This window comes from Acanthochromis polyacanthus, chromosome 1 (assembly GCF_021347895.1).
Source record: "Acanthochromis polyacanthus isolate Apoly-LR-REF ecotype Palm Island chromosome 1, KAUST_Apoly_ChrSc, whole genome shotgun sequence".
Taxonomy (NCBI): Eukaryota; Metazoa; Chordata; class Actinopteri; family Pomacentridae; genus Acanthochromis; species Acanthochromis polyacanthus.
In genome coordinates, this window is record NC_067113.1 from 61,349,403 (window position 1) to 61,372,124 (window position 22,722).

Genomic DNA, 22,722 nt, shown 5'->3' on the forward strand with positions numbered 1-22,722 from the left:
CAGTCAAGGGAGATTCAAATGAAGTCATAAATCATCTTGGGCAAGTTGCAAGTAATTTGCAAGTCTTTCGGGTCTCTAAATGCTGACCCTTAAGATTAAATCATTTTGCTTTTGGAGATGTGACACTATCATTGAGCCAAGATTAAGTGTTTTCATTACACATTTACGCTATGGTGTGAAGCTTTGTCCCTAAGGAGTTGAGAACAGCAGCTTAGTCCAAGTCAAGTCTCAGTCTTTGTTTTTTGTGACTGAAAAAAATCCCAGAAAACAAATATCTGCTTGCTGATAAGGCTGATGTACCAACAAATAACGATTCCATAGGGCACTGCCCTCGATCATAAACTACAAACATCACAAACATCAATGTGGGGTAGAAAGCAAAGGCGTGTACAGTGTATCTGATGTACTTTTGCCTCTCCAACTGCCTTCTCCACGCTACCCACATTTGACTTCTGAATCTTTTTCATTTAATCCCTGTGGCCTTCGCTAATGTTGCATAAGCAAAAAAAACGATAATTTTTGACTGGAAACGTGTTGGAAAGACTGCACTAATAATGGCATGGTTAATAACACAGTGGTACACTCTGCTGGAAAAGCTGACTTTATCCCCATGCCTTCCAAGGTCTCATCTTCTCTGGGATGGATGCTTCTTTCCCAAGGTCTTGTGTTTGTTGAGGCTTCAGAGTGCAAATTGTAGATGAGTTCCTGCATACAAGATGCAGCCATGGCCGTAGCCAGGTACGAGGTCAGCGAGGTCCGGACCTCACCTATTTTTTCCGAGTTTTTTTTTTTCGCCAAATATGCCCAACTGAATAAAACATAAACTCATAAAAACTTGAAACCTCTCTGTGAAACGTGCTTTTAAATTGTAAATTGTGGTAAACATCCATGGGCTTTGTGTTCTGTTTGTGCCTGTGTGCGTGTTGCGGTGAAAAGCTGTTTGATCAGCTGATGCACGTACCCGCAAATGCGCCCTGTGACGCGCTTGGCAGCGGGCCAAACCCCGTTCAAAAATTAGTGTTTTTATTATTAGCACTTTGTAGACCACATCCCCGCCCATCTACACCAAGGTGACCACAATATATTTTTTTAGATAATTCGGCACTAGTTCGGCCTGTCAGATCATCTGATCAAAGAGTTTAATTACTTTTATCCACAGCGGAGAGCGCGTCCTGCGTTTTTTTGTTTTGTTTTTTTTTGATGAGCGCCTGGCTCATCAGACAACATACAATGTATGTTGAAGATATTTCTAACCTTGCCAGTGACGACTTGTGTCTGTGAGAGGTCATTCTCAGCCATGCGAAGACTTAAGACATGGCTTAGATCTACCATGTCCAACGACAGACTGACAGGCCTGGCGATGATGCATTTGCATCAGAAAGTGGAGGTGAACCGGGAGAATATCCTTCGACGGTGGGATGCCTCTGGTCACAGGAGGATTCAGCTAGCCTTTGATGTAAAAAGTTGATTTGGTTTTTTGAAAAAATATACATTTTTGTGTGGAAAATGCTGATTTCACATCATTAAAAGATATTTAAACAACAAACATCTTGTGTGACTTGTAGCCTAAAAAAATATATAAAAATAAATATTTTTAAAAAACAATGAAAAATTTTCGGCGCGCGCTTTGCGCGCGCATCATGGACCTCACCTATTCCAAAATCCTGGCTACGGCCCTGGATGCAGCTACACATTGTGAATTTTGCACTCTTATAAATTAAATTCGAGTAAGGTTTGACATAAGAAAATTCTTCTTAAAATGTGAATATATTCACAGTTTCTTGGTCATATTCATTTTTCATCATTTGCTCTCTCTGCAAGGCCCTATCGATCTACAGCGCTGCAAAGCCCCAGTGCTCTGCAGACAGTGTGAGCTGACGTACGCTGCAGTGCACTCTGGGAGCATAAAGCATGATTTCTTAGCTAGTGTCTGCATCTCCTGGGGATTTTTTTCAGCTAAATAAGGGAAAACAAATCAATCAGTGTTGAATGCAAGGACTGTGTCCAACTCTGCTGACTCTCAGTCAGAAGAACGGTGACCTGGCAGGTGTGTGTTTGTAATTTCCCTCTTTATTACGTTGTTCAGCTTTCAAAACCTTGATGACAATGCTTTTTGGAGTGTAACAACTGGAAAGGGAGTGATTTCTCAAACATGAAAGAAGCATGAAATCCCACTTTAGACGGACAGGAAAATCACCCAAGTTGGTTCTTGTGAAGTTATTTTCTCCATTTTTAAATAGTGTAATGAATGCATTAATTTCTAACTGCCTCCAGTGGGACTTGAACCCTGGCAGTTTCAGTACTCTGTCCAGCGATCTGATCCTTAAGCAGAAACGGACATGAAGTCAGTGAATAGGAGGCACAGGGTCGTGGTCTCCACTGGTGCAGAAAGCCTCAGTCCAGTCGTTCCTTTGATCAGTGGACACTGATTATCAAACACTGGGCCAAAACTTGATGTACGTTAATCAGCGTCAGAATACACAAACTGTACTTCCTTAAATATGCACATTTCTGCCCATGCCTACATCAAACACTCTTTCAGCGTACTTTGATCCTCAGTGTCCAGATTTGATGTTTAATTTATGTATTTATCCCTTGGAAAGGATTCAGGAAACTGTAGAGTGTCTTTTCTGTGCTGCTTAAGACTTCTAATTGCCCTATTTAATGGTAGCTAATGGAAGAGAGGTTGTGTAATCTACAGTATCTTGCTTTTAGTCCACCTCCAAAGCAAGAAAAAGGTGCTTGCTGACCCAGATGAAGTCTCACATGTTGACAAATAGTTCCAGCTCTCGGTCAATTTGCACTGTCATAAGGCCCCCAAATATTTTTGGCACAAATATCCCATGTTACAATAAACCTATTCAGCTTAATTCAAAGCATTAGTAAAGGAATTAGATGCAGTGTGATTGGTGGAGGGATTTTTGCATGATAAATTGAGGATGTGGGAGTTTCCTCAATGGCTACCATCGAAGTTCAGTGTCCTCAGCTACTCCACAGAGCGGCCTTTCATCAATATTTTTGGACTCTGTCTAACTCAGTCTCAGCTCCGCAACATCCAGCCTTTTTATTGGGCCCGTCCCGTTGACTCTGGGTCTAGACACAGGGCAAATAGACTGGAAAAATGCTCGCTGTCTCGTCCCAGACACATCTCTCTCCATCACTCTCACTCCTCGGAGAGAAGAAAAGTTTCCCCACTCCGCTTTCCTCTGACCCTACTTCCTTCTTGCTCATTTCTTTTTCAACTCTCAGCGCCCCTCTATATCCGTCACCCACCCTTACCCCAAGAGAAGGGTCAGTTGCAGAGCTGTTCTGCCTGTCACCCTCGTGGGCATTAGCGCTCTGTTGTCTCTGCCTTTGACCCTGCAAGTGAACTGAAACTGCTGTCACTCTAAATCCATTAGGAACGGTTCATAAATAATGTTGTCAGCCACTGGAGTTATGTAACCTGATCACACCGTCTCTCGCCGCTGGGTCTGCAGAAACCCCCTCCCTTTTCAGCCCTGGAAGATCAGGGGTAATAGGGGAAGCTAATAGGTGCCTAGCTTAAACAGGGCAGCATCAGAGGGGATGGGTGCTGTTAACACTCAGTTTAAAAGGAGCTTTTAAATGTGATGAAGGCCCGCCAAGATTTTCAAGTATGATATGATCTCTAAAAGCAGTTGCTCCAGCTCCCCCTCACTCAACACATCATCTCAGACAAATTCCTCGACCGACAAGACAAGGCTGAGGGCGAAAGAGATCAAAAATGGTCCTGTCCCTGCACTGATCTTGACAAGTCTGCCTTCAGATGGCTTGTTTCTTGCAGTATACAAACCAGGTCTTGCACGCTGAGCTCCTGTGGATGCACTTGAAGTTGCATGCGAATAAATTGGCAGAGCTCACTTCAACCTCGACCGGTGAGCCCAAATGTCCTGCAGAAAAGGGCTGTGTGCTTTTCTTTTCTGCCACATGTCGCTGCCAAACAACAGAACTCAGGAGTGTGAGGGACGAAGTCAGGGGGAATTGGAAAGTCAAAATAGTTGTTTTCCTTTTGACCTGCCTGGAAGTCCTGCAGGTTCACTCATAAAACTATGTTTCCCTCTGCTTCCTTTTGTTTTCCTTCAGTCGTTTTTTTCTCTGCAGTCTGTCTGACAGCAGGTGTTTGTCCTGAGTCCTGCTCCTACAGATGTTTTTAAAATCCCAGCTCTAACTTTCCTTCCTTACATTTTTCTTTGCTGTGGCTCCTAAAAGTCCTTCTTAATAAGTTATTTTACTATAAAGCACACATTATAATTGTGAATTCTGCGCTTCGGAGCATAGATACGTTTTATGCTATTTTGGGTTGCTAAGACTGAAATACATTCATGCATTTTTTCAGCCTTTCACTGATTGTTCTGTAGTTACCTCTTGCCTCATTTTCTAAACCTGAACACACATTTGCACACAACTACACGCACACCCTCTTTCCATTGTCTGGACCTTGTTTTTGTAGCTGTGTGGGGTGACTGAAAGAGGACAAGGCTAAAGCTCTGTGTGCATGGGCATGATTGTGACAGAGAGCCACATGCGGAAGGGGACCCCTCTGGTTGGGTAAAAACTGTCAGGAAAACCAGTGAGGAAATCCTAATAGCAACTTTTGGTGGAAGTGTGTTTTCTGGCTGCGTCCAGTCTCTGTATGTCTGTCAAGATGAGTCTATTTCCGACTTGGCAGAGGCAGCTTCTCAGGTCATTTCTTTTAGAAAAGCAAAAGAAGGAAATCCTGACAGAGCGCAGACTGAGTGAACTCTAACCTGTGCTATAACAGCTGCACTGAGGAAAGAGTTTCAAAACAATGAAAATTACAGTCGTGTTATATAATGAAGCAATGATCCAGCAATTTTCACCATTCCTACAGACTGCTGATTATTCCAAAGACGTAGATGAATCACTAATGTAAACAGCTGTTAATTGCAGCCCCAGTAGCAGCATAATCAGTAACAGTATATTAGCAGAAATAGGAGTAATGCTTGATTGATAGCCTCAATTGGAAATGTCTTTGTCATCAAAACACACATGCAAAAAAACCATCAACACATACGAAGGAACAGTCAATCAGTAGCAAGTGGGGAAAGAAATGACAAGGGTAAAAAACAACAGATGGCAAATGCCAGCAGTGATGCACAAGGCAGGAATGAGCGACTCACAGTCTCAGTGAAAGCAGAAGACTTGAGTGAAAAAACAGCGAGTGACTCAGCAGCAGTCACCTGTGATTCAGTGCCCAGTCACCCAGATGTTTAGCACATCCACGCTGCCCTTACAGTAAATGTCAGGGGCTGCTGGATACAAATAGCCAAGCTAACCGCAGCAATTATTTCACGTGTGTTTTTACTCTTTGATGGCTACAGATTGCATAAGCTGGATATTACTGGAACTCTCAGCTGGATAGTGAGGTCTAGTCTGGGTTGTGTGTGTGTGTGTGTGTGTGTGTGTGTGTGTGTGTGTGTGTGTGTGTGTGTGTGTGTGTGTGTGTGTGTGTGTGTGTGTGTGTGTGTGTGTGTGTGTGTGTGTGTGTGTGTGTGTGTGTTTTTCTTTTAACCCTTTGGTGTCAGTTTAGAAAAATTACACAGAGGACCCTAAACACAAAAACCTGCAATTAAAATAGAATGTATTAATGTTATTTTCCACGTTCACTGATTTACATTTTAAACCAGCCCTGATATAAATACTAAATTTGCAATAATTGTCAGAATTTAACCCTTTAAATGTTTGTTTACTTTACATCACAGTTGTTTTATGACAAAAACCCCACAAAAAGTTAATTATTTTCAATATAATAAGTGCTAAGTTGAATTTTTGAATACATTATTACTGTAATTTAAAAAAAGGACAAGAATGTCCCCCTCAAAAATCCATTTTAATTGATTAGAAAAAGCAACTATTCTTTTATTTTCAGCCTTTTAACCCTTTTAAATGACAGTTTATTTTGTGTTTTTTGACAAGCAATAAGAAAACAATTTCTGCCAATATAATTAGTGCAACAGGACTTTTTTTTCATTGTCACAGTCATAAGTAGCAACAGTATTGCTCATTTCTTTCTGCAGTATAACATTAAATTAGATGAGAAGATGCTCTAAAGAGTGCGGTCACATTTTTTCATTCTACTGATGATGGTCTGTTGCTGATCTCCAAGTTGCAATGATGGGCAAAAATCTAATTTTAGTTGATTGTAAGTTATGTGGAATTAGTGTGTATCTAGCCAAATCCCCCTTGAAAAAAACACTGCTTTTCTGTCGTCGATATGTCAGATAAAATATGTTGAGTTGATTGATTCCTATCCTATGCAACAACAAGGAACTCCTTAAGAAGATCACAGGCAGGACAGAGGGGAGACAAGGATGTAAAGGATGTATCATTTATCCTGATAATGCCTCTGATAGTCACTCATTATCCAATTAGCTCCTAATTTTGCTGCTGTGGAGCATGGTGATTTATGAAGGACGCTGCTGTGGAACATATAGATGAGTCAGGTTTGACTGAGCTGGTGGATCCATTGTAGACGCTGTAGGGGCTTAGTCGCACAACAACGAATCAATTAATGATCCAGACCATGTTCTTCTGGTCTGCAGGTCCCTCTACTGGTGCCAGCTCAGAACTGGCACTGACCGGTAACCACTATGCTCTGGCAGCTGATTGCAGTTATGTACTGGTGAATGAAAGTTTGGGTTTGTGAAATATGCTTGTGTTTGAATCTGGCTCCATGGATCAGGTCTGTGTCTGAAATCTTGCTTTCTGCTGGTGTGCTGTTGCGTTCTAGCTTCATGTTAAATTATATAAAACTTTGTAATAGGATCTGTTAATGAAAGCTTGCGGTTGTGAGCGTACAGCTGAGGCCAGTTCACATACTGACTGCGAGGAAGGAGTTGCAGGGAGCTGAAGTCAGTCGACCTCCTCGACCCTGTTGACAGCCCCATTAGACAACCACCAACAATCATCCACTGCCCGGCTCCTGAAGGTTACGACCCCAATCTGCCCCTGATTCATCCACCGCAACACGCCCTCCTCCTATTACTCACCACCTGTACGGCATGAGAGCACATCAATTAAGTAATGAATGTATATGGGTGAGAGGAAGAGGTCGAGGTCATGGAGGTCTGTGATATGCAGACGGTTTCAGATGACTCTCTCACACAGCAGCGGGGGAGGCAGGGGATGGATGTGCCAGACCTTGGTATATGAGGAGAATCATTAATTTTTCTCAATCTGTGATGGATCAGAGCACATGAGGAAAAAATGTCCGAAAAATAAGTGAGTTTGTTTAGGACTTTATTATGTCCTTAAATGTAGCAGGTGTGATCATAAACTTAGAACAACTGTCAGCTTGCATTGATTAGGAAAGTTAGAGTTTTTCTTTTGACAAAAATAACTGTGGTTATAATAAGCACTGTAACTTCTTAAGCATGTTCATAATACAATTAAATTTCCATGGATTGCAAAGATCATTAAGTGTGCATGTTGCCTGAAATGAATGCCACATGTGTCTAACCCCTCTCTGCCCTATGCTGTCACTGCTCACATGGCAGTTCAAATTCATTCATTAGGACAATAACGTGAGAGGAAAATACCCCACAACTTTAAAACCATCCATCCATCATCTATACACTGATGAATCCCCACTAGGATCATGGGGGGGCTAGAGCCCATCCCAGGTGACTTAGGGTGAAGGGAAGGGACACCCTGGACAGGGACACATGGAATCAAACATTCACACTTGCATTCACACCTACGAACAATTTAGAGTTATCAATTAACCTCAGCATGTTTTTGGACTGTGGGAGGAAGCCAGAGAACCCAGAGAAAACCCACACATGCACAGGGAGAACACGCAAACTGCAGAAAATGCAGAAAGATTCCAGGAAATGAACCAGAGATAGTCTAGCTGCAAGGCGAAAGCGCTAACCACCAAGCCACTGTGCAGCCCACATTAAAACCAAATGACTACCTTTTTGTAGGTCACTGACTGTGTTGTGAGGTGGTACAAGGTCCATTTTGTACAACCATGGACAGCCATGGACACTGGACCTCCTTAGGGTTGCGGGATGGGGCCTTGTGGATCATTAAAGTTGTGGTGCTGATGCTAAATTAGACTCAGATCTGGAGAGTTTGGAGACCAGGTTAACACCACGGCCTCTTGGTTGGGTTCCTCTGGTCTGCCTGAACAGATTTTTACTGCATGGCAAAGCACACCCCGGACACTGGCTCTGGGAGTGTCATGGTTGGTGTATTGAGCTGATGGTGTTTAAGTGGGTATTGTGTAACATCCACATGAATATCAGGACCCAGAATTTGTCAGCATAGCATTGAACTATAGCAAGATTATCATGTCAAGAATGTTCTTGTTTGACTGGAATTGTTTCTATGAGTTTTTTTTATTCAGATCATCAGAACCATTTCTTGGACCCCTCTTAGCCCCCCCCCCCCCCCCCCCACCACACACACACACACACACACACACACACATACACACACACACACACACACACACCAATAGGCTCCCCCATAGGCATTGCACACTGGACCTCTTTATGGGGCCTATGTTTTGCAGGGTGGGGTCTCTGTTTATTAGGCTTGTCATGGTTCAGCCCACAGATGCTCCGTTAGATTGCAATCTGGCAACCATGAATGCCAGGACTCAAGGTTTTCCAGCACAACATTGCACTGTCATGAGATTAGCGATGTTTTTCAGTTTATGTCACTTGCATTCTTTGTTTGATTGTAGTTCTTTGTCTGAGTGCAAAGTTGTTGTTTTTTTAATTGGAGTATGAGAAACTTTTCTTGAACCTTCCCTAGTTTTTCCTCCACAGGCTCCACTATACTCCTAGTTGCAATAGCCTGCTCCTCCTCCATTGCTGCAGTTGCTTCCCTCTTCAGATCTGGCAAACTGATCATTGCTGGTTGACTTAAATCACATCACCACCGATGCGCCAACGCAAGAATATCGCTGCAGACACCAGATTTAATACTCTGGTACATATCTGGTGCTGACAGGTTGAATCAACAGTGTGTTTAGAAATAAGTATGTAGAAGTCCCACACTCTTCGTGCTGTACTTCTTTAAAGCTGGGGGACTTTGAGACAGATAAAAAGAGAAATGGTACAACTGAATGCAACAGATGTCCGGACTTTTATTCTCCAGTATCATCTCTTGTCTCATTAATAGACCTTGTGTGGATGGTGATTCAGATTTCTTGTCAACCATATAATATCCAAAGTTTTTTTTTTTGCCCCAAGCTTGTAAAACAAGTTTATTTCCAGACTCACATTTGACATTTTTCTAAATTAAAATAGTGATCAATAGTCCCAGTGATGAGTTTAATAATGATGATGTATAAACTTTATATAGGCATGCTTTAATTTGCCCTTTTTACGTATTCTTTTTAGTTTGTTCTTGAGCTACTGATAGAGCATAGATTGAGTTAGTAAAAAAGACAGTAAACCTCAGTCTGACATCATTAAAGACTCCACCACCCATATCATGTTATTAAGACAAAAAAACAGAAGCATCATCTTACTTAAATCACATGTACCTGCTACCATATAATTATGAGAGTGTCTTTTGACAGAATTCTAACTATCAGTACCCACATATCTGTTCCTTTCAGCTCTGGACAGGGGGAGTCTGGTTTATAGGTTATGGCTGCAGTGAACGCAGGGAAATATGCCTCATTACTAACCAAAGAGCCAAAGCCACTCTGCTTTTGAAGTGGCCGGCCGTTCTGGCTTTCACTCTCAAACAGTGATTCACAGATGATCCTTGAATGACTCATTAAGTTCATGCGTACGACCCCCTGACTGCCTCTCAGCAGCTCCACAAAAGGCAAAGTGTGTTGATTCTGCTGCCGGATGGAGCAGCTGTGGGTTAGTGCGGTGGAGCCCTCTGCTGGTGGCTTTGCAGAAGAGTCACAGAGAACATGTGGTGGAGTGGAGTTCAGTAGGTATAATGAGCTGTTGTTTTGAGAGTGGAAACAACTCATCTCAGCTTTTCATTACCAGGATATTTCGCCACTCACCTTAAACCAACTTATGAAGACTTTATTTCAGACGAACATGGGATCATTATGAGCTCTGTTTGATCATAATTACAGGGTTTGATTGAGAAACTCTGCCCAATTAGATTTTTGTGAGGCCTTTTAACACATAGCCAAGGGCAATTAGTGAAATCTGCAATTCTCAGCTCTTTCATGTTTACTGGAATTGTTGTTGGCAAACTAAACAGATAATACTGAAACCTGCACTGAGCCCAATGTCAGACAGACAGTCTGTGGATTACTTGCTTACTGCTTTGTTGAGGTAGAGGGATTTGAGGCATATGAAACAAACCATCTATCCATCCATCCTTTGTCTGTACACCGTTAAATCCTCAATAGGGTTGTGGGGGCTGGAGTCTATCTATGTAGCCTGACTTAGGGTGAAGACAGGGGACACCCCAGACAGGTCACCAGTCTGTCACAGGGTTACATATAGAGACAAACAATCACACTCACATTCACACCTACAGACAATTTTGAATCACCAATTAACCTCAGCGTGTTTTTGGACAGTTTTTGGACAGCATACACAGGGACAAACTCAATGCAGAAAGATCCCGAGAAGTCAAAGACGCAAGGATCTTCTAGCTACAAGGTGACAGTGCTACCCATCGATCCACAGTGCAGCCCTGAAACAAACCTTTCTGTATAATATAAAAACAATCTGTGTCGATGTAATGAAGTGTTCGGTGTACTTTTCGTGTAGGTTTGCCTTATGTCTGACATTTTGGAACCTGGTGACATTTTGAAAGAAGGAGAAAGGTCAACTTTCCATACCGTGACTCCTGCAACCTTCTCTACTTTCTGTAGTTTCATGTGCGATGAGCAACATTTAAGGTGTGTTTACTTTCAGATTTAGGCCCAAATAATCTGGTTTACATAATCTGGCTGCTTGTATTGAAATTGTCTTAGTGTCTAATTTGCATTTGCTGTGCCAGATTCTTCGAAGACATTACTATAAAATCCAGTTTCTAGTGGTTATGTGCTGCTGTCACATTTGAACTCACTGTTGGCTCATTTTTAACTGCAACTTAAAGTCTATGGAAGGCTCACAAGTGTGGCGGGAAACAGAACTCAAAAATATCTTCTCTACAGTATAACATAGTTACTATAGATCGTAAAAACAAAATAAAAGACGAAAGTCAAAGATGAATTTCTTAAAAATGGAAGCTCCAAATGCTTTTGACAAGGCCTATTTACATTATGCAATATCTCCAAACTTTGCATTTTTTTCCAGCACTGCCTTGCAAATCAACTCAAGAAAGAGATCACCATGCTGAATGTATCTTTCAACAACTTTATTAACTTCTTCAACCGTTGCTGCATTTGAGACATGTAGAATAAATTGATTTTGATGTAGTATGACAATTTTGAGGTCATTTTTAGCTATTATTCCTGACCGCACTGTCATGCATGATAAATCTACAGACAGCAGGAAAGTTGAAAATATCGGTATTTTTTTGTTTTTGTTTTTGTTTTTACAGCTTCTAGTTTTGATAAAAGAAAACAAGAAAAAGCCTTTTGTATCTGCTGGTAGGTCTTGGGGTTCAGAAGGTCAACAACCATAAATATGGCTTCATTGTATATCTCAGTGCCTTCTTTAAATGTGAATAACTTGAAATACACTTTTGTTTTTTTTTGCTGGGGATTAACACAGCCCAAAAGCAATGTCGATAATGAGAAACAAAGGAGACAGAATGATTTACTTTACTCTGCATTTACTAAATAAATTCTACCTGAAGTAAGACCAGCCACTTGAAGCAAATGGCCTCTTTCGTATTCAAACAGCACCTTGTGTTATTATCGAAGCTAAAGACTTTTCCCGTATTCTCAGAGTCAACAGTGTACAAAACAATCAGCAGCTTAGCAGTGTGACCGGTCGGCGAAGTGGCCGGGCGTAGTGTCGCTGTCCTGTCCTCGTCCTCTGAGAGGCTTGTTAATAAAAACAGGCCCAGGCTTCTGGCAGTCTGGCCCTATGGTCTGGCCGGTACCCAATCAAAAACCCATTAATCTAGCGATCTACATTAATTTGTTTCTCAACAAGCAGATGGCAGCCTCGATTGAAACCAAACAGACATGTGTTGTGTACCGCATATAAATGGGCTTATAAATGGGCTTTGTACGGACACAACAAAGGCCAGATAGATCCAATGGGGCTGATACCTGATCAAGATTTTAGCGGTTGGTGGGCCGCTGATAGCTTAGCGAGCTTACTGCCCCGTGTTTGTCTACAAAACCCCACAACCCTTTGACCTCCCATCTGCACAGGCCTGATAACAAGCCCCTAGTGTTCTTGTTTCTGTGTTTCCTTGTCATTTGCATTTCATAAAAAGCCTGTTTCACTGCACATAAAACTCCATTTTATCACAATCATTGCTCAGGCGCAAGCTTATAGTGGCGAAAGCAACAGTTGTTGTCAGTGAAAGTGCCTCCAAATCAGGCCCAATTGGAGCCCATTTGATGCTGTCAACCAACCACAACTAGTCAAACTCAGCAACTGACTCATCCCGTTTTAATGAACAGTCAGGCAGTAAGACGCGGCATGGAAGTGTGACTATTTTGAGCAGGCTGACGGTGAGTCACGCAGATCATGTCGTCATGATTTGGTTTCTGCTGGAATCGGCGTGGGGAATAATTCGAACCCTCTGGGGGAACCGCTTGACAGGATCACGATAAGGATCTGTTTGTGTGCATCCGTAACCATGTATTTCTAGCGTCTTGCTGCAGGAAGGATAGCTAATGACACGGTAGGCTGTTTGCCTCTCCTGATTTATTTGTGTGTTTTGGAGAGGGCGGGGATTGGAAGGAGGATTACACAGCCCTGTGGCACCCTGGAATAGACGGGTGTCAGCCGGAAGCCCCAGGACGCTTGTTAAGGCCTCCGAGCAGGAAAGTTCAGACCGCCATTCAACACAAGCCCTCAATTAGGGCTGTTACCGCTACAGTGAAGTGTACAGTGATCTAAGCCTGTGGAAAGAGCTCATCTTGTTCTAAACAGCTAATTAACACAGGGCTTACCACATGCTTCTCCGAGTGTCTGAATGTCACACACATACCTGCTGGCTATTTAGAATGGCTGGCCAGAGCTGCACGTCATTATCTAAGCTGGCCAGAACCAACCTGGATAGGAGGCGATAAGCATTTACTATTTTGTTTTTGGATGAAAATGTTGTGAAGCATAGAATAGGTGCACGGAGAGTTGAAAATGAAATATTGCGTTGCTGACTGTGTGTGTGTGTGTGTCCTTCACCAGCATGATGGTGGCAGCGTCTGGATCGCAGGCCACAGAGCCGGTGAGCCAGACGCTGCCTCACATGCTGCGGTTACCATGGTAAAGTGACATACCGTTTGTGTCTGTGTGTGAAAAAGTCCAATAAACCTTGATGCAAGGATGCTTTGTGCGTGTGTGTGTGTGTGTGTGTGTGTGTGTGTGTGTGTGTGTGTGTGTGTGTGTGTGACTGCCCCAGCATCTGTTGCAGTCTACATGTCTGTACTTTAAGTGCAGAGATGATGGCTTGAACACACCGCTTTGGTTTCCAGTATTTATGGGATTTCTAGTATTTTTTATCTCAGCAATAAAACATTCCATAGAGGGGAGGACATTAAATAACAGTGATAAAATGAAACAATTCAAAAAGTTTACAATACACGAGTGAAGTTGATGCATATAATAAAATATATATGAAATGCCTTTGTTTGGAGTATAGAAAGAATAAAAAACGTCACTGTAATGTGGGCGGCACTTTGCCAAATTCTTTCATTTCTCCATTGGAACACTAAGTCATGCTTGAACCTCAACTTCATATTATAAATATCTCTGTAATTAATATTTTATGTTAGCATTGAAGTTAGCCTGTGTTCCATTAGCTGCTTTTAAATGTTTTTATAATGACACTGTGGAAAGATAATGAACACTCTCGTCATAGTGCCTGGTTTGCATTTCACTACTTAAAAGGTGTTTTCATCACTTCATCTCTGGGTTTTATAGCTGTGCAGTCTAAATTACCTGTTAGTATAGACTGTATATAAAAGATTGATGAAGCGACCATGACTTCACTCATTACTTTGGTGGTTTAATGTTTTGAAGTTTGGGAAAACACCATGAGAACTGGAGGACACTACAGTTGGCAATCACAATGTAGACCTGCCCTAAAACGTACCTGTCTTCATCAGCAGTTTGAATCTAAATGAGACTGTAATTTATTAAATGAACACCATTTTGTATTCAAAAAGTCTTGTGATTGAGGCCATAAACTCAGTAGCAAAATGTTTACTGAGGTAACAAATCAAGTAAGAAGTCTTGTCATTCTCTCTTAGACTTTGATTCAGTTGGACCTGAATGCAGCCAGAGGAGTCGCTCCCTGGTGGCTGTTAGAAAGAATGCAGTTTTTCAGAGTCTATGTGAATCTCTTGTATACATGCCAGGGGTGAGTGTTGTCTGTTAGATGTAAAGACAGCCTAGATCTACTCTTCTGTGTTCTGGTTTGGGGTCAAGACTGCTGGCTGATTGAGGATGTATGTTTGGATGTTGGATAAAATATTAGTCAACTTTTTGTCCAAAATTTCTTCAGCTACAGTTAATTTATTTTCATTTAGAAGGTTAAAGGTCAGCAGGAAATAGGTTCTCAAGTCATAATGCTTATAGTGACTCACATTGGTGCTTCATAGTTAGCAGATAGCCGTGATTTAGAGGCGTCCTTCAGATGCCTTCGTGTGAAACAGCATGATAAGAGATATTCTAGCCTTTTTCCTGGCAGGAAATGATGGAAAGCTATTCCGTATAATAGTCCCCCTGTGTGCTACCTTAAAATTTTGCTGTTTTAGCGAATGATTGTACGTAATTGGTGCTTGTAACCGCTGACAGTTTATCAAATTGGTCAACAAACTCATCTCTGTCTTTTATGCCTGTCTGCCCACTGCTGTCTGTTTCTAAATTGTGTTTGTGCTCATCTGTCTTCAAGCTGTTTTGGAGCTGTCATTTCTTACCAGTTTCTTTCTCTCTCTCTCTACACTCTTTGGCCCTGAGTCGCTGCTGCTGCGCTACAAGAGATCAGCGTTGACTGACACGTGCAAGCGCATCCAACATGGATTGTGTGTCCAAACTTCTCCCAGCCATGCAATTATGTCATTTTCTACTCAGGGTTTCCCTTGAAACGACAAAGTGGCTTGGCAGAGCCTGGCATGAGAAAGTGATGACTGAATATTTCAGTTTTTAACAGCATGTGCCTCTCTTGTGTTATCTGCTGATCGTAGTGAAGTCATTCTGGCAGTGCCAGGCTGGATGGTCGAAGGTGCTGCTTTAACGCTTCTAGAATAGTTTGGAAAAAACATAAAATTCACTCTTATCTTTGGCTGCAGCTACTCTAGTGGCTATAAGCAAGCCACATGCATGTCCAATTTTTAGACGGAGCTGTTCAGTGAATATATGAATGATATAATCAGTTTTTCTTGGAAAAGATAAAACAGAACAAACAGAGATACACACTTATTAAACTCTAGGGAAACAGTGAGTAAGATGTTGGCTCAGGAGTCAAAGGAGTTTTTTCTTCGACAGAAAAATTAGAGTGAATTGACATGTTTTCTTAAGCTGCATTTTTGGCCTCCTAGGTTTAAAATGGTCATTCACATTCATCGCTGCAGTTGTGTTGTTCTCCTCATTTGATTAGTGTTTCATCAGCATATGTAAAACTGCTTTATCATTTCTGGACAGTTCTCCCAGTCCCAAATCCTCGAACCGAACACACCCAGGCTCAGTGTGATTGACAGCTGGCTGAGCAGCAGAGGGGCTCCCCGCTCATCCCATTCAGAGCCTCCAGATTTCAATCCATTTCTGCTTCTAAAAATTGTTGTGGAGAAGGCTGTCACGTAAATAAAGTTATTATTTTTGATCCCTCGACACCAGCGCCAGGCCGCAGGGAAACTTTGAGTCTACGATTTGTATATCGCCGGCGTAAACTCCCCGCTTGGGTGTTTGCAAGACTGGAGCGAAGCCACGCTGGAAGGCTGCCTGCTGCTATTACCTCTGGATTAGGAGGGTTTGAGGGAGGCCTCTCTCTCTCTCCGATCCCAAAACAAGATAATGATGGTGTGAGAGGGAATAGAGATGCGTCTAGACTCACAGATCCCAGGGAACACCAAGAAGGTTTTCATGGTGGAAATGGCTTCCAGGTGCTTTGATACTGCAGCTGGACATTGTCCGTTCCGCCTGCCCCCGAAGGATTTGGTCAGAGAAGTCAAGGTTATCTTTTATTCAGGGATATTCAGTTAAAAAGCAGATGACACCAGAATATGTCAAGGTTTGGGCGATCCGTCATTTTTACTGACCCATGGAAAGCTGAGTCACACTTTTGCTTCCTCTAGGAGTTGCTATTGAAAGCCCAGCTGCCCTGATGCTATTACAGAAAAAGTCAATTCATCAGAAACTCAACAACTAGAAATGATAACCTTCTTACCACAGTCGTCCTTCAGTGTCTCCCTGTTGCTTATTTATAATGTAGTGCACTGCCTTGAAAAATAAAATCATTGATTTATAGGTGACCAACTGGCCAAGTGGTTAAAGCCTAGTCATATGGTCCCACGTACCATCAGCAGTGAGTCACTGGTTCAATTTCCCACTGGTCGGACCTTTGCTGCTTGCCTTTACCAAGAACTGTATGTAAAAGATAGACATCACCTCGAGGTATGAAAAGTGAAGTCAATGCCGAATGACTGAACCCTGCCTTCTGTCTAACAGCCAGCAGGAGGTGACAAGTCAGGCTACACAGAAATCAGCAAGACTTGAAGAATTAACATACTTCTCACTGGATTTATTACCTCATTAAATATTCTCCTCATGAGTCTATGTGCTCAATCACTGGTTTAAGGTTTCCTTCGATATGGCATGATGTTAAATTTGTAACTTATGGTTTCATTCAGAGAAAAATGAAGAAGGAAGCAGAGTATGTTTTAGAATGAGGCTACCTTGTATCACAGTGTTGATTGTCCTCAGTTTTCCCTACATCTACTTTTGAAAGACCAAAATGCCAACAATTAAATGCCAAAAGCCAATACGAGACATCAAAATGGCTACCTCCATCTTCATATACAGTCTGTGGTCATTATCCTGCTCTCTAAAACCAAAACACTGATTTACTAAACTTTCTGCAATGCAATTTTAACTATCTTTTGTACTATTCCACTCAAAAATGCTTCATGACACCATTGGAATATTTGACCTTCATTGTTAGAAAATACTTGATGCCTTATTCCACATTCATAAGCTGAAGGAGAAGTTTCTCAGTGCTCCTACTTGTTCTTCCACCCATTCTGAAGAAGAAATTGTACTTATTTAGTTCTTCTCAGAGATCACCTGTCACTTTAGCAGCACAGCCAGTACACATTTTCTGTTGAGTTAGACTTTCTGTGGGTGTTTTTAATTTTTCCCCACCTCCATAAACTGTCTTGACGGTGACATCGCCATCAGATCCGGGCCGTTTCCATCCCTCCATCACTGATGCTTGGTCATGAATCAGAAAAAGAGACGAGACAGGGAATCACGCCGGAAGCTCCATCACATCCCCGTGCTATTGATTCCGTTTGGCTCGTTGCTCGTTTAGTTAATGCAGCTTCATGTTGTGTTTAATTACATTTAAGAGCCATGTGGGAGCACCACTAGTGCCAAGTTGATGTTCTTGAGCCAGTTCAGCCGCAGAGGAAACGTCTCTCCTGGCTAGCCTGCTTCAAATAGCATTACACAGCTAAATGTCCTCCAAGTGACTGTATATACAAATGCAATTAGGCTCTCAATTTATTAGACAGCATTGGAATGACGCCCTGATTAAAGAGCCCATACATTAACAGTCATTCAGTGGAAGTACACTGGTAAACACAGGGGAATAAACAGTGCATGGTTTGACTTCCCATCTCCTCTCACTCCAGCATCCCTCCTCTTTCTCCTTTTGCCCGGCTCCCCCCGGAGGCTGAGCGGTGCCACTGCATACTCTGCCAATAATACCTGCGTAGCTGTAGTCACTGCATTGTGATCAGGACTGTTGAAGGCAGTTTATCTGCTCCGGGGTGAGAGCCGGCTCTTTGTTAGCGCTGTTTGGGATCCTTGGCGCTGAGGGGACAAGTCTGCAGAGGAGGGAGAGAAAAGGAGGAGAAAGACACTTCATGTGGCATCAATAAGGGTAACATCACCAGAGAGACTGGACTTCTGCTGACTGATGCTGGCTCCCGAAAGAGAGAGAGAGAGAGAGAGAGAGAGAGAGAGAGAGAGAGAGGAAGGAGGGGAGGAGGATTCAGTGTGTGTGTTTACTTGTGTTTGAGTAGCTGGGAGATTTATAGATTTTATTAATGTGTGTGTGTGTATGTGAATGTTTGTTGTGTCCATCTAGCATGTGTGTCTGTATGATGTCAGTCAGCTCCAGTGAAGGTGGCGTTATAGCTGATGTTTTGCCTCTGTCATTGCGCCTGCTGCTGCTGCTTCCCAAAGCGATTGGGATTCAGGGAGGAGAGGTTAAGGAGTGCAGGAGGCTGACAGCGTCAACTCTGAGAGCCACTGAGGAGTCATGAAGTGAGTGGATCAGTGAGTCGGCACTCACGCAGAGACAGGAGGCAAGCTTCCTGAGAAATGTTGCTTTGATGTTTGTGCTTTGTCAGAAAAGCCCCGAGAGGAGGGGACCACACAGAAAGAGGGGTGACAGGTGATAGAGGTCCCAGGTCAGGACTGAAGGCAGGACTTCGCTCTCCGAGCCTCATCTCTTTCCTCTTCCTAACCAGGAGGTTCAGTGAGAAATGAGAAGTCTTTATTCCATTTTTGTCTTCTCTCATCTTGCTTCATCTGAGCTCCATTGAAGTTTATTTTTCCTCTGTAATGCTTCAAACTGATCTGCTGACAACGAGTTCTGAAAATGCCTAGACCTAGATTTGGAAGAGCATTTATTCCAGCAATTTCTACTGTAGGTGGCACACTGTTCCTGCAGCTGTGACACTGTAAAAGTCTTGCTGCTGCAGCCCCATGCTTCATATCATTTGAAATATGGCTTTAGATTTGTCTAAGTCTGCTTTGATTTCTGTGTTTAACAAAGAAATGTGAAGCACAGACTGAGTTTGTACAACAACAAAGAAAACCAAAAAGGGACTTTAGCTTCATTATTTATCTGTGGAAAGGCTGAAAAAGTCAGTTAGGTTTGCTAACCTGGTGGCTTTTGCTTCCACAGCTTCACATATTCCCATTTAAAAGTGAACTTTCAGAGCACACAGTGTTCCAAAGTGGGCCAAAACAAACATAGAAGGTGACTCAGCATTATTGATTAAGCTGTCACTCAAGCTTCTTCAGAATGCATCTTTAGAGCTGTGGCTTCAGGACAAGCGACGATTGAATAACTTTGGATTTTAGTATCTACCAGCTTCTGCATAACACTGTGAAATAAGCTATTTTCCTACAAGAAGAAGGAAGCAGCACTTAGTCTTGTTTTTGCCGAATTCAGTGAAAGGGTTTGGGGTTAAGGCTGATCTGTAAGCTAAGCAGAGGTGGAAAGAGAAACCTGCATAATCTTGGTGGGTTATCCTGCCCAGATTTATCAGCTGCCCTCCAGCATATCAATCCAAATCACTGCAGCTCAGCTAACTTTCATCATGTTTGAACTGTTGAACCATGCTAGCACAGAGTCACCACTTCTTGTTTTGTTTGATCCTCTCCTAAATAAAATATGGATGTTTTGTCCCATTTTGTGTGTTTATACAGAGCAGGAACTGCAAGTTTCTGTCTTGTAATTGTCAGCCTGAATTGCCCTGCTATTGTGAATGCTGCTATGCAAAGTGTATGGACTCCAATGCCGTTTGACCTCTAGGCGAAATGTATGCAAAGCCTTAAAATGTGTTTATATCGGCATTGTGTCCTGCCAGGAGGTGCAGCAGATGCAGAAGCAGCTGGCAATTTTCGCAAATTCACCCAAATTGAGTTCATCTGTTGGGTGTATCGCACCTTCCTCACGGTGTATGGATTCCCTCCTGTCCATGACTTGGTTTTCCCAGAAGTATTACATGTCTTTCCATCCATTTGGTGGAAAAGTTGCAACAGAAACAGACTGATTCATTGGAACGTACAGGAAATATTTGACTTGAACATCCACTGTGGTTTCTGCTCCACTGAGTACTTCTGTGGGAAGACGGTGACCTTTCTATAAATTAAAACTTGACTTTTCATATTTAATCATCTTTTCTACATGGTTTTACTTTGATGTACTCCGTCATTCTGCATTTTTCCTTTCATTGTGCCCTATTTTTCTGCGATGGTCATTTCCAGTGGCACCCAAATGGAGAATTAACTGTTTATTCTGACAAAACAACTCCTAATACACTGGCAGTAGGTGGAGATGCACATTAATCATATTTTTTTCTGTTGTTTTTCTTGAGATATGTCAAAATTTGTGCTACATTTAGATGAAAACTTGCAGGAGAGGTTCTTTTTTGTGTTAATCCTCCATTCTTGCTTCCTTTTAAGGGTAAGACGATAGAAAAAGAGAGGGATGTATGGCACTGTTGGGTTAAACCCTCTGTCTCCTCTTCGTCTCAGGTCTCCAGTCTGAGCTTGTAGACACCATGTCATGAACTTAGCTGTTCAGCAGCTTGTGTTTAAGCCTTGATGGAATTTCCTGCAGCCTGATGTGACCATAGTTGTCAGCAGGAGCAGCACTTACACTCTTAGTTTCTCTTTTTCACACACACACTTTTCTCCATCCTCCTCTTCTGTTTGTTTGCTTGCCCCCCGGTGGGATGCGGTCTCCATTTACAGCGTGTTTTCCTGTGAGTCCACGCAAGTCTGTTCTGGTCTCGCTGGCTGTCTGTTTGCCTGCACGCGTATTTAAATGTGTGTTTGCCCTTCGAAGGCTCTCATTTTTTCAGGGTTACGCTTTTACGACTTCTCATCATGGTAGAAAGTCGCTGAGGGAAACCACAAAAGATACAAACTTATGAGAGGCGGCAACTTTAAAGGAGTAAACTTCCCGCTTCGAACAAAGACAAAAGAGCGGGAGAGAAATGGTTTTAATTGAGAGCGGTGTGTGAGGTAAATTAGGGGAAAAGGGATTTTTTCATCATGAGAAATGGTTAGGTTTTATGAGGGAATTTCTTGGGAAACTATTTGAAATTCGGAGAAAAACCCAAACTTCATCAGAAGAGCATCAGAAAAAGATTTATTCTACTTTTTGAGTGGCAGATCCCCACCTTCATGGAAGATCTTACATTTCTGAGGGGATTTCCACCTTCCAAAGTCCTACATGCTGCTCTGACCTGTATTGCTTTTCTGTTTTAATCCGCGGATAACAAGAAAAGTTCCAACAGCCAAGTCAGTGTCTTTATATGGGCTGCTACAGATAGTCTTTTCAGTCCCAGAATCTCAGTTCAAGCCTAGCAGGTAGAAAGATTTCCTCCATGGCTGTCTGTGGAAATTTGTATCAAACACAGTGGGAAGAACTGGAGCCTTTTCTGGTTTAGGTTGTAGTTTGAAAGTTTGGAGATCAAAGTTTTTGAGTCTAACCAACCTTTTCAAGATGAAGAACAGAGCTTTTTCAGTCTGCTGTACTGAGGCTGAGCACTTGGAGGCCAAATGTGATTCAAGTCTTTCGTCTTTGGAGGCTGGTGAAACCGCAACAGCTGTCCAGATCAGTCTGTCTGCCGATGGACAAAGCGCCGCTTATCAGTCGGCTTATGGGCTCTAATGAAAGACAAAGCGGCTGTTAAGAGCTTTAGTTGACAATACAAAAGATTACTTGACATGCTGCTCTTCCGGCTTTGAAAGATACCGTTAGGAAAGTGAATCCACCTGTTACTGCAGACGTCTTGACCGGTGATTCATTCAGAAAATAAGTGACTTATTTAAGTAAAGTCATCGGGTTTTAACATTCTTCAGACTTGTGCCGAGTTTTGCTTCAACGTCTGTATTTGAGTTCTCCAAAGTTTCTGTAAAGGAATTTTCATTTCTGCATGAAAACACAGACCAGGAGTTCAGCAGATGTCTGAAACACTGCGCTTTGTCTTTCATTTGTATGGTGTATCTGCAGTGAGTGCAGGCTGTCATATTAACATCGATCTAATGTCAGAATGTTTGTCGAAACCATTTACTGTATCTGTCCCCCAGGGAAAGATCACAAACAGTGTGGTTCTCGTTTCAGTCAAAGCCTGATGAAATATTTGTGTTTGAGTAGCAAGGATGTGCAAGGAGTCTGAGTGTTTGGACATCGCTCCCCGGCAGGACATTTACCACTTTACTGTAGTGAAGACTCATAGGCAGAGCAGACTCCTGGTGGGACGGGCAGTGTAGAGGGGATGTCAGCGCCTGTCAAAGGTTATCGATGTCTGTCAGGCTAAGGCCAAAAACTCATCTTTTCTTATCTTGCATCATTCTGTTTGCAGTTTATACGGTGTAGTTTAATGTTTCTTGTCCATCTGCCTTTCTTGTTTATTTCTATGTAGCATATTGGATTCTGTAAAGCAATTTGTGGTAATCATGCTTTTAAAAAATGCAGTTTTGAGCCTTTTTTTGAGGTGAGTTTGGCTGAATGTAGCTGTGAAGTGTTGAGGACATCCATGTTTTTTTTTCCTAACTCACTAAGTTCTTGGCATCCAGTGTAGTTGTACTAAAACTCTATCAGAAAAGACAGACTGTCATAAAACAGTTGTTTCTAATGCAATACTCT

General features: G+C 42.3%; 1 protein-coding gene across 12 annotated transcripts in view; it reads left to right on the top strand.

Moving 5' to 3' along the window:
* Positions 1-22,722, top strand: part of nav3 (neuron navigator 3) — a 660,678-nt gene that overhangs the window by 437,503 nt on the left and 200,453 nt on the right. Inside the window, exon 1 of one of the 12 annotated variants that reach the window (XM_051948577.1) lies at positions 18,042-18,210. The exons of the other annotated variants lie outside the window; for them this stretch is intronic. The gene's annotated coding sequence lies outside the window, so the exon portion shown is untranslated. Of the gene's footprint in view, positions 1-18,041; positions 18,211-22,722 lie in introns of those variants that run through there. 12 annotated transcript variants of the gene reach the window in all.